Genomic DNA, 12,661 nt, shown 5'->3' on the forward strand with positions numbered 1-12,661 from the left:
CACAAAGTCGGCAAGGACGAAGGAGTCTTGTACTCGTACAAAAACGTGTTCGGCTATCCCTTCGGGATACCGAATGGTTGAATCTGCAAGCTGTACGAGCATAGTTGTTGGGGAAAGAGCAGGATATTCAAGTGCTTCATATATTACCTTTGGCATTATATTCATGCTTGCCCCCAGATCGCATAGGCATCGCTCGAAGTGTTTGATGTAGATCGATCAGCTGATCATGGGGACCCCTGGATCCTCTTGCACCGCTGCCACCATGCCATCCTAAACATCGTTCCTTGGTGGATAGTACCTACCTGCATGGTTATTGCGTGGTGGCCTCCGGGACGAGTTACCCCGTCCGGTAGACACCATGCTGACATTTTCAATGGGAGACTCGGGTTGCCCCGGGATCTTCCCGCTCTCAATAGCAGGTAACAAAACAGCAATTTGTGCAAGCTGGGTTTCGATCATTTTGTTGAAACTTAACTGATTTTTAAGAGTAGAAGACAAAGCTTCAAGCTTAACATTTAAACTTTCTAGGGATTTGTCATTGGCCAAAAGCTTTTTATTTATATTTTCGTTGATTTTAACTTGGCCAAGAACAAGTTCTCTCAAGGGAGGTTGGTTTGAATTGAAATTCGAATTATAAGAAGGATTGTAGTTATTACCTCCCTAAAAAGGTGGATGTGGCTGGTTCCACCCCTGGCCTCCTTGTGGTGGACGGTACCTATTGTTGTTGTTGTTGTTGAGGTATGCGCAGTCTTTACGGGTTTCGGGGCAATCATTTCCCGAATGTCCATCATTACCGCAGGCTTCGCACGTGAAGTGCGAACCCATGGCGTAAACGGGAGCATGGATCGGTTGTTTGCTCCCTTCCTCCATCTTCTTGATTAGGAGGTCCAGCTTTGCGCTAATCATATCCGTCTCTTTGATAGTATGCATGCCTTTTGTACGGGGTTGGAGTCGTTCATCGCTCCACCCCTGATTGGAGACCATCTTCTCGACCAATTCTTTTGCTTTGGCGATAGTCAGGTCGAGGAAGGCTCCTCCAGCTGCAGCATCAATGTTGGCTCAAGATGTCATTGTGAACCTGTTGTAGAAGCTTTGCAGGACGAGCCACTCGTCCATGCCATGATGAGGACAGGCCAGGATGTATTCCTGCAGCCTCTCCCAAGCATCTGGGATGGATTCCATCCCTGTCTGCTGGAAACTTGAAATTCTCCCACGCAGGGCATTTGTTTTGCCTAGTGGGAAGAATTTTGCGAGGAACTCCTTGGAGCATTTGGCCCAGGTGTCGATGTCCTTTTCTTTATAAAACCATTGTTTCGCCTACCCCAGGAGGGAAAAGGGCAACAGACGAGGCTTGACAACGTCAATGGTGACACCCCGTATGACAACGGTGTCGCAGAGCTCCAGAAAATTCTGCAAATGTGCATTTGTGTCCTCGTTCGGCTTGCCACATAATGAGCTAGCCTGCACCATGTAGATGAGGCTTGATTTGAGCTCGAAGTTCACGTCCCCGACATTGATGTTGGGGCCAGTGGCCACATTGTCGGTGGAGGGACAGAGAACTCGCGGAGAGTCTTTTCAGCCATAGCCTCAAGAACGAGTGGTGCTTCCGAAATGGGTTCCTGTGCCGGGAGGATAGCGAGAGAAGGAACGACACGAGATCGTGCCCTTCTCACGAGCCTCTCTGGATTGTCTGTGTAGTTTTTCGGCAAGGAGAAACCGTTCATACACTACCCCTGTCTTCTTTCAAATCAAAAATAAAAAAAGACATAAAGTGACATTAGCATGAAAGAGTAAAGACTATATGCAGAGTACAAGGTCTAAGTTAATATCAGCACAAGATCTTTGTTCACATGCCGTCCCCGGCAACGGCGCTAGAAATGCTTGTTGACATTTCTTAGTGCAATCACTAGGAATGGTTAATCCTTAGCAACAATGCCAGAAATGCCTGTTGGCAGTCCTTAGTGCAATCACTAGAAATGAGGGCGCCGAACCCATCCTAGCAACTGCACCCAAGGGGTGCCACTCTCGTGGTATAATCAATATGATTACAGATGGATCCGCAAGCGCATGGATATACCGTTGTAGCATTTCACCCGGGGAGTAAGAGTATCGTCATTTATTTGTGTCCCAAAGGACGGCAGTGGCAAAGGTATTGTACTCAATATTAACCATGACATTGTGCCTCAAGCAATAGGCAATACTCTAACAGGGGTAAGTACAGATAAAGAATAAGCAAGGGTAATGTGACACAGCACACATCCACACTCCAAGAGGAAGGAATAAAGGAGAGAAACTATAAAACAAAGACCTACTCTATCCTACGTAAAGTCAGCTGGAGCTTAGGCTAGGTTAGGTGACCTAGTACTTCTATCCAAAGCTGGGGTCATGTTAGATCATGGTTAGGATTGCAGGTGCCAGGAAAATGGAATAGCGAGGAGAAGGTCCCACACCGGAGTACATCCAGTCCCGTTACCTCTTTGCATGAACTCCAACACCGAACCCGAATGTCGGGGAGTACGCTAAATGCAACACCGCTGTTACACCGGACGGACAGGGCTGTCACCATCTGCCATCTACCTATGACACCCTAGGTGTCTGCACAGTAGAACTGCATTTACTTTATGCGTCATGTGCTTAATTTGCTTGAACAAGGGTCTTATTTTTTAAAAAAATAAGGTTAATTGTGTCAATATGATTTGATGCAAGGTCCTTCCTATAGTTTAATTTGAATAAGGTGGGCAAATGTTGGTTTTGTGGAGGGTTTCTTTGTAAAATTTAGTGTAATCATTACATGGCAGGAAATTTTACTTTTCAGTCTGAAATTAAGATGAATTTGCTTTGGAAAAGATGAAAGTCCATTAAATTCAAATTCCTTTCTATATTTTCAAAATAACTCTTTAACCTTTGATCAAATCAATTTTTGCACAACACCAAAGTTGTAGATCTTGAAAAGTTGAACAACTTTCATGTTGGGCATTTTTTCATTCGAGCCCTAGTTTAGGAGTTATTTTTGTTTTATAGTAGGACCCCTAAACTTTTCCGAATTTGCAAACAAGTCCAACTGTCATCTTCCACCTCTCTCCCTCTCTGCTTCCTCTGCCGCCGGCGCGGAGAGGCACCGCCCGACACCAAGGGAGGGCCGCAGGCCACCTCCTGCTGCCCACCGCCACACGCGGTAACCCCGCAACCCCCTGGCCCCACTCCTACCCATGCTGGAGCCCTCCTCCCCTCACCACGCTGCCCCGGTCGTGCTCCGTGGCCGCCACCTCGGCGCCGTCGTGGCAAGCTCGGGGAAGATCCCCGGCTTCCCTTCTATAGCACGCACACGAGCACGGCCTCATCCTTTTCCTTCCATTCCGCCACTCACACCCCCTAGTCTCACGCTCCAGGCGCCCCGAGCACCACCGCCCCTCCTCCTCAACTCTGGCGAGCCCGACGCCACCGCGGGTCCGCCCTTCCTGACCTCCTCCACCCACGCCGACCCCGCCTTTAGTAGCGCCCGAGCGTCGCGCATCTCCCAGACCAGGCCATCCCACCCCTTCGCCGCCGGAAAGCCGCCGCCGCCGCACAGAGCTGCCGCCGGCCATCTCCCATCGAGCCAAGCACACCTACAGGTGCGGCTCAGCCCCCTCTTGCTTTTCCCCACCCTAGCCCTCGCCGATTCCGGCGAGCTGTGGCAGAACCACCATCACCATAAAGGCAACACCGACTCAAACACACTTCAAACGGAATAATTCTTGGTCTGTCGGGTAAAGTCCCGATACAACCACCGGATCTCGGATCGAACAAGCATACCAAGCACGAAGGTGAGTCCAGAGATACTACAACCATATATTTTCCAACACAGGCATAACAGTTATTACATCAAGTTCAAAGTATTATTACAGGTCCAAACTCAGTAAAACGTTATACAAAACATAAGTTTAAAGTAGTTTAAGTAGCGGAAAGAAAACACGACGGCTACAACACGTCGCAAAAGGATACCAAGCTAGCATAAGCCAGGTATCACTCATCGGGGTCATTGTTGGCCGGAGACGGATCCCACTCTACGGACCAGCCATAGGGCAAAGAACAGGGCCAAGTCAGACTAGCGGTCTGGTCCTTAAAACTCATACCTGAAACAGGATTCAATAGCAAGGCTGAGTATACTAATACTCAGCAAGACTTAACCGTCAACGGATATACTTAGTCCACTTAGCTAGACTATGCAGGGTTCTGTAAGGCTCTGGTTTTCCTTTTGCTGAAAAGAAATAAAGAGTAGGTCCATAATTTCACATTTTAGCTTTCAATATTTTAGTTGATTAACCATTATATGTAAGCAACTAATTCTAGTCAACCATGGTAGAACTTTAGTAAAACATCAAGATTAATCATAATAATATTACTCTTATTACTCTGTGTGGCAAAGGGATCAAGTAGTCTCAATATCCACGAGAGACGGACGATTCGAATCAGATTTCAACCTTGCAAGGTAAACCTAACACACACGTTTGGAACACCGTCGGGTCGTTCCCAAATAACTGTTGACCTTTCATTCCAGCTTGTGGATAGGGTCACTCTCCCTGACTACAGGGCACCAACTTCCTCCCTACACCCGTGGTGTTGCATAACATAAACATAAATAAAAATCTATCTCTAAGAGAGAGTGAAAGGTATATCCACTCACTGGTCCGATCAGCTACTAGGCTTACCGCGTACCATATTTACGGCATGTGGCTAGTACGTTCAAACACTTAACCACCGCTACCACACACCGCAACCTTAGCAGAATTCATCAACACAGACGGGGTCTTACCCAAGGTCATGATATCGAACATGACCCTGTCCGATGTCCTTATAGTGATTGCAGAAAGTAAACAATCAACTCATATAAGCTCGCGAGTGACAGGCAATCACTCGACTTTTACCGGTCCTATAAGCATAGAAGTTACTCGAACTCAAGTCTAGTGTTCAGTACATAGGTTCCTAGGATCATGCATCTAGGGTTTCAATTCAAATCCTAAGAACTGTAAATGCACAAGTAGTATATAAAGTGCATAATTTGAAATACTGGGTTTATGTCCGGGGCTTGCCTTCGCGGTAGTCACTAGCTAAATCAGCCTTGGGCTCTTCCGGACTTTGGCCCGGGTCTTCAGTCAGTGTAGCAGCGTTCACCTGGACTTCTTGATCACCTCCTTCGGACTCTGGAATCAGCTCGTATGTCCCGTCCGCTAGAACAGTCGTATCTATATGTGATGCAAGAAACGGTATTATAACATACACACTTCGCGATAAAGTTGCAGCCTAATAATTAGTAAACACAACTTAGCATATGGGCAATTGTTTATAGAGTAGTTATTTAACATGTCTTACTACACAAAACAACATGACTAACCTCACAAGACAACTTGATTATCTTCACAAAGTAAGTTTTAGTTAGTTCACATAGCATGTAAATCATGGTTTGCTAAGAATTAAGTAACTCAGTACACAACTAGCATTTAAATTCAGAAACATTACTTCAAACAGGAAGTATAGAGAGCAATCTATCCTGTAAATTTCATACCATTTCATACAGCCAATTATTCAGAATAAAACATTTACTCAGACAGCACCTAGAACAAGATTAAATTCTACAGACTAAACTAGAGCAAATCAGAGGCTACAAATTGAACAGAATATTGATACAGAGTGAACACAACTACTGCAAATTTTTCAGGATTTATCTAGACACAAAACAGAAGTAATAATTTTGACAAAATTAAACCACATATGGTAAAACTAATTAGTACAAAAAGTTTTGTAATGTTTCTAGATCCTAAATTTTTCAGACATGAACATATGACCAAAATAGAGTTTCACAAATATTTTTAGATTTTTCTAAGTAAGGAAACTATTTATTATAATTAAAGACTACTTAACAAGCATTAAATCAAAGATATAATTAAATAGATCTAAAATTTTTCAAACTTGCGCAACAGCAAGGTTTTAGTGACATGCATGCATGGAAAAAGTTTCAAATATAGAACTTTAATATTTCTACCAGCATAAATACATTAGCAAAACTAATAGATCTAGGAATCTTGAAACTTTGACCTAGTTAATGATGTCAAAAAAGGTTCAAAATTTTACCAGGTACTAGTAACACTGCAAGACACATTCTAGCCAAAAACCACATGAAGTTACTGAGTACAACTCCTAGAACAATTAAAGCCTATTTATTCTATTCTTTTTCTTGGATTAACATGCAAACCAAAACTGAAGATGTGTAAGTAACAAAACTTGTAGGTTTTGTAACAAGGATTCCAAAATATTTGGATTTGTATTTTTATGATTTTTCTACGAATTTCTAGGCATTTTCAAAGTTCACTGATTTGAATTCTAGAGTTCATGTACATTTCTCAGTTTAACCCCTGGAAGTTTTTGAATCCTAACAGATAGGCCCTTGGCCGGAGTCAGAGCAAAGGGAGGGTTTGACCGCCGATTCTGGCGAGATGGGTCGCCGGCGGCGAGGGCTAGGGTCGGGAAAAGCAAGAGGGGGCTGAGCCGCACCTGTAGGTGTGCTTGACTCGACGGGAGATGGCCGGAGGAGGCGGGTCCGCGGAGGAGGATGGCCGGCGGCAGCTCTGCACGGCGGCGGTGGCTTTCCGGCGTGCGCTAGAGAAGGGAAGCCGGGGCTCTTCCCCAAGCTTGCCACGGCGGCGGCGAGGTGGCAGCCGCGGAGCACGATCGAGGCAGCATGGCGAGGGGAGGAGGGCTCCAGCGCGGGTGGGAGTGGGGCCAGGGGGTTGCGGGGGTGCCGCGTGTGGCGGTGGGCAGTAGGAGGTGGCCTGCGGCCCTCCCTCGGCGGCGGGCGGTGCCGTTCTGCGCCGGCGGCAGAGGAAGCAGAGAGGGAGAGAGGAGGAATATGACAGTTGGACTTGTTTGCAAATTCAGAAAAGTTTAGGGGTCCTACTGTAAAATAAAAATAACTCCTAAACTATTGTTCCAATGAAAAAGTGCCCAACATGAAACTTGTTAAACTTTTCAAGATCTACAACTTTGGTGTTGTGCAAAAATTGATTTGATCAAAGTTTAAAGAGTTATTTTGAAAACATTGAAATGATTTTGAATTTAATGGACTTTCATCTTTTCCAAAGCAAATTCATCTTAATTTCAGACTGAAAAGTAAAATTTCCTACCATGTAATGATTACACTGAATTTTACAAAGAAACCCTCCACAAAAGCAACATTTTCCCACCTTATTCAAATTAAACTATAGGAAGGACCTTGCATCAAATCATATTTATACAATTAACCTTATTTTTTTAAAATAAGACCCTTGTTCAAGCAAATTAAGCACATGATGCATAAAATAAATGCAGTTCTACTGTGCAGACACCTAGGGTGTCACACTACCCCAGTCACACCGTGGAGCATGGTCATATCCGAAGGATTCCGCATACCCGAGCACCACGCTCGTGTATGAAGTCACTACTCTAGTGCCCCTAGGTCTCCCACCCTTCGTATGGACGAGTAAAACACTAGAGCAAGCCTGAAAACACAACGAACCTCTATCCGTACCCGGATCATCTGGCCTAACCAAGACCGTAGCATAACTTATGAATGATCTAAGCATGGATTGATAAACTATCAAGATAGAGCAACCATTGTAGAACTCTATATTATGAATAGAAGTCTGACAAGTCGGATACAAAGCCACACCAGGAGCCGAGGATTGCTCAACAACCCCAAGGATGACTTGCTCGCTAAAGAGAACTAGCCTAGCTCCACTACCTAGCTAAGAGAGCAAGAGAGAGGAGAGCATTCTTGGAGAGAATGGAATGAAGTGTGTGTGTGTGTGTGTGTGTGTTGAGGGGGTGGATAGAGGCCCTATTTATAGCTCTAGAGGTCGGTTTCCTACCAACACACATATGGAAGGTGATCAGGTGCCCAGGGGGTCGGCCGACCCCACCTGGCCGCCCCTTGGCCTGATCCTTTGCTGAGTGGTTGATTTGTTGGATCTTATCCTTATCCTCTAGTGGATCTTGCGTGGAGGCCCCGTTTCCTCTGACATAAGGGCCCTCTTTGTAAGGGTGTGACGCCGGATGCGATATTCTACGTAGTTGTAAGGCGTCTGCTGCGTGTTTTCATCTTATTCTGGTCCTGCTCATCTGAAATGTACAAAACTCAAAAACAACTGTGGAGCGAGGTTAGTGATACAAATATGTGAGTAAGGCATGTGATTTTCCTTTATTATTGAGTATAGTTGATGGGTGAAAATGGCACTTAAGCACCATCAACAACGCCGTCATCGCCCCACATTGGACAGCCCGAAGTCCAACACGCGGGTACCGCTCGCTTGCGTGTTGCGGTGAGTCATGGTGGAAGCTAAGGGAGAAGGAGGAGGTCGAAAGACGATGATGGAGAAGAAGGCTTGAGGGCTGCGAGAAAGCGCAGTGGCCTGCTATGCCCTCCCCTCTGCTTATATACCTATGGGAGGGGAGGAGGCAAATCGACAAGGGGATCGGCTGCGGCGACGCCTCAACTCCCCCAACGGATTCGGCACGACCTCCATGATGGCGATGTGCGGGAACTAGATGCGGCATTGAAGGGGCTCTTGGCCCCACCACCAACCACCTTTTTGGGTTGATGGTGGGCCCGTGGGCTACTGTCAGCGTAATGGAACGAGGGTACTGTAACACCCCTGTGTTAATCGTCCTGCTAATCATGAGTTAACTCGCTAATCGTGGACTCAAATTTGTCGTTAGTGCTAATTGCGTTCGCTTAGTAAACATCTACTTAGCCATTTTCGATCTCGTTTTTGTCATCGATTCGAGCTCCAAATCAATTTTCGCCCAAAACGAAAGTTGTAGATCTTTCCTTCCTCTACGACTTTTATTTTGGCCAAATTTCTTGTTCCCATATCAGATTTTGAGTTTTGGCCGGTCAAAAACAGGTCAAAATCGTTCAAAATTTGTCACTAGGCTTCACTGTGCCTCTCCTGTTCCTCTACTGTGCTCGACACGGTGTGCTCGCCGGCCATACCGGCGACTGTGCTCATCGGCGCCGCTTCCACGCGTCGGCAATCATGTCTGAGCGCCGCTCTTCTCCTCACGTGGGCCTCGAAGCTTCCCGTCCAGTGCAGTCCTTCCCTTTCCTCGAGCTCGCACGACCCGAGCCGAACAGAGTCGCCGCCGTCCGCCGCGCCGGCCACTGCTCGCCACCCCACCTCGATTCGTCGCGCCTAGGGCTGTGCAGCCTTGTCGTCCACCGTCTCCACTCCACACCATGCTCGTTTGAGCCAAACCCCGACCGAATCGACCTCCAGAGAGCCGACCGCCATCGCCGTTCGTCCCGGAGTTCGCCCTCTCGCCGACAAACCACCTCCGCCTCTCCTCGAGCCAATTGAAGGTAGCCACGAGCTTCTCCGTCCCCTACTCATCCTCTCTGACCATCTTCCCGGGCGAATCAGCCGCCACCGTCGTCGCAGCACCGCCGCCACCGCGCGCATGCCGCGGGCCGCTCTGCGCGTGCCCCGCCAGCCGCTGCCGCGCGCCCCACCGCCGCTTGGCCTCCCTGGAGCTTGCGCCGCCCGCTCCCGCCGCCGCCTTGCCTCACAGCGGCCGGAACAGCCCCGCTGCCATCATGCCGCCCGCTCCCGCCGCCGCTCTGCCTTGCGCGCTGCCACCGCCTGCTCCGCCTAGGGCTCTGCGTGCGGGCTCCGGTGCGCGAGCGTGCCCGCTTGGCGCCAGCAGGCCGGCCGGCCGGTTCCCAGCCGCCGCACGCGCGGCCAGGCACGCTGCCGGCGTGCGCGGCCGGGTCGGCAATGAAGCAGGGGAAGGGGGGCGAGCTGGGCCGGCGCCCACTGGAAAGTGGGGCCCGGCAGTCAGCCCTCCCTTTTATCTTTTAAATGTTTCTCAATTTTAGTTATATTGGCTGAAAACTTCTAGAATTTGTAGAAAAATGAAGAAAAATCCTAAAAATGCAAAGTAAATTTTGTTAAGTTTCTAAAATCAAGATCTTCAGAGGAAAAATAGCTGTGCAGGTCAATTGTCACTTTTTGCTCTAATGAAAATTCAATTTGTGTTAAACCTAGTTTATTTATTACCGGTTGGTCTAGGGTTCTAAAAATTATGAAAAATTCGCAGTGGCTTACTCATTTCATGTGTAGCCCACTGCAAAAGTTTCATGGCCTGTTGCTATGCACTTTTGGGTAGATCTATTTATGTTCAATTTACCTTGCTAGGATTATTTAAATGCTTTGTTAGTAGCTGTAAATATTGGAAAATTTGGGTGTCATGCCGTTTTGCTTTCGCGTTGAGCTGGTTAATTTATTGCTGGATCATGTATGCAAGTTAGGGTTTTGCTTATAGTTTGCCCTAGCTATGCTCTTTTCCTTATTTAGTGTGGTAGTTAATTTGTTTCATGCATGTGTAACCTTAGCGAAGTAAGTCTCGGTATTAATCCATGCTGCTCTAAGCAAAGTTAGTAGTTGTGTTTGGAAGGAAACACTTCAGGCTAAATGTTTGAACTTTGGTTTCGCATCATAAGCACTCATGCATTGCACTGTGTTCTAATTGTTGCATGGCATCTTTTTATTCGTGTAGACGCCACGAACGAAGCTGTCCACGAGCTGATCGCTGAGCCGGTCCAGGAGCCACGAGCAGAAGAGCCACAGAAGGACGCCATTGAGTACGCTCCAGAAGACTTTGTTAACCCCGCTGACCTGCAAGGCAAGCCCCGGAGCATAACCATAATTTAAATTATTCAATGTTATTTAAGTATTTGTGCATTTAAGTTTTAGGAGTTGTATGAAACCCTAGTATGCATGTTCTCCCTAGGTACCTATGAGACCATACTAGTGTGCAGGTATCGTTAGCAATGCTCTGCTAAGTAGGAATTCGGTAGAAGTCGAGTGATTGCTGTCACTCGCGAGTTTTAGGATCTTGTTTCCTTAGCTATGGCTTTGAAATGAGTTGTTGAGTAAAGAGAAATGGAGACCGGGCGGAAATGAGTTGGTTTAATGGTATAGAATGGATGAAAAGAAATCTGCGCCCGTGTCGATTGAGGACCGTTCCATTGTTGGCAGTGTTGATCGAGGATTGAACAGTACTAACCACATACCGGAAGTAGGAGGTAGTCGAAACCGGTGAGCTGTGTACCACTTTACAGCGGTGATTTGAATTCCGTCATGCTACGCTGGGCGTGGGAGTTGGCGGTGTTGGATAGGATGCCGCCTCCGGGTTCTCCGGGAGTTCACCGCGAGGGGCCCATCACCTGGGTTTTAGCAGGCGTAGTTCAGATGCCGTGGTAATGATGGAAACAGTTGACGCGCGTGACCCGACGGGGTTTACATGCGTCGTGTGAGTTAGGTCCACCTTGCAAGGTTAAATCAGATCAATTCGCCATGACTCACGGTTATGAGAGCCTTGATCTCTTTGTCACATCGTAGTACAGAATTGGAATGATGATGATATAATGATGATACTCTGTAAAGATTGATATGATCAACCATGCTTGCTCTAGATGTCAGGCAAATCTAGTTAGCACTTGATAAACTTAATTTGAGCTAAAATATTGAAAGTAAGGATTCATTAGTAGTAGCCTTTCAGCAAAACAAACTCCAGAGCCAAAAAGCTTTGCATGTCTAGATAGTGGGCTATGTATACCCAAAGTCGGGTAAGCCTTGCTGAGTATTAGTATACTCAGGGTTGTTGTTGTAAACCTTTTAGCAGGTTGCGTTCCCGCTGACTTCGAGGAGGTCTGTGCATCCTGGATTGGACAGCCGCTGTCTCCGGGTTGGACCGTCGAGTGGGCCCTGTCTTCCCCGTGAAGATTGGGCAGGTTGGCATCACATCGGTGGGTAGGATGTGGAGCTCACCTTATATCATCGTCGTGGTTACCGTATTGTATTTCGAACTCAGTTTTAAACTTCTGCTGTGTTTTAAACTCTGTCGCTTGTATTAAGACTTTTATGTAAAACTGGTGTTGTAAATTATTTTGAAGACTTTTGTGTGCTGGTATCACCTGTGCTCGTCTTCGTACGGGTCTAAGTGCAATTGTGATCCTGGAGTACAGTAGTTTAATCGGGATTTTACCCGACAGCCTGTCAGGTTACACCGTTTTAAGTGCACAGGAACTTGATTAAGTATTAAAATGATGGTTAGTGCATTTAAGCCGGTTTAATTTGGACGGTGCTGCTACAGCTGGCATCAGAGCTCTAAATTGCACTGGGGTGATTATTGGTGTGCTTAATTACGTTAAGTAACTCCTACCTTGCAACGATTTCGGGTTTTTCGAAAAGTTGACGCTAGATGCGCTAGGGAATAGGATAGATAGTTCGTATGCCCTAATTATGTTATGTAAGTTAGGTGGCATCTAAGTATCTATTTTATTCCAGCACTATCAGCTTTTACTTTTTGTTAAACCTTACTTCTGTAACGACGCACCTACGCTAAGGTAAGCAAGGTAAGCATTCTTGTTAGTCCTTTAGAATAGCCCACGTGTTTCATACGTGCGCGGGTCCCGTATGTTGAGCATACGAGGAGGTGATAAGGCTCAATTCAAACGAGCCTGTCACTATCTGCCGCCTGATATGGAGTGCGGATTTCATGTCATGTGATTGTGATCACGGCCATTTCGTAAGGCAATGTTACGAGATGTAAACCTGTCATGCAGTTGGCCATGACCGTGACCCTT

The 12,661-nt window shown here is 46.8% G+C and overlaps 1 non-coding gene across 1 annotated transcript; it reads left to right on the plus strand.

The window, feature by feature from the left end:
* The first annotated feature begins 1,114 nt into the window (after positions 1 to 1,114).
* Positions 1,115 to 1,223, plus strand: LOC120657771. Its single transcript, XR_005668309.1, has one exon. It is a non-coding gene; the product is annotated as a small nucleolar RNA R71 (small nucleolar RNA).
* Positions 1,224 to 12,661: the final 11,438 nt, after the last annotated feature.

This window comes from Panicum virgatum, chromosome 1N (genome assembly GCF_016808335.1).
Source record: "Panicum virgatum strain AP13 chromosome 1N, P.virgatum_v5, whole genome shotgun sequence".
Classification (NCBI taxonomy): domain Eukaryota; kingdom Viridiplantae; phylum Streptophyta; class Magnoliopsida; order Poales; family Poaceae; genus Panicum; species Panicum virgatum.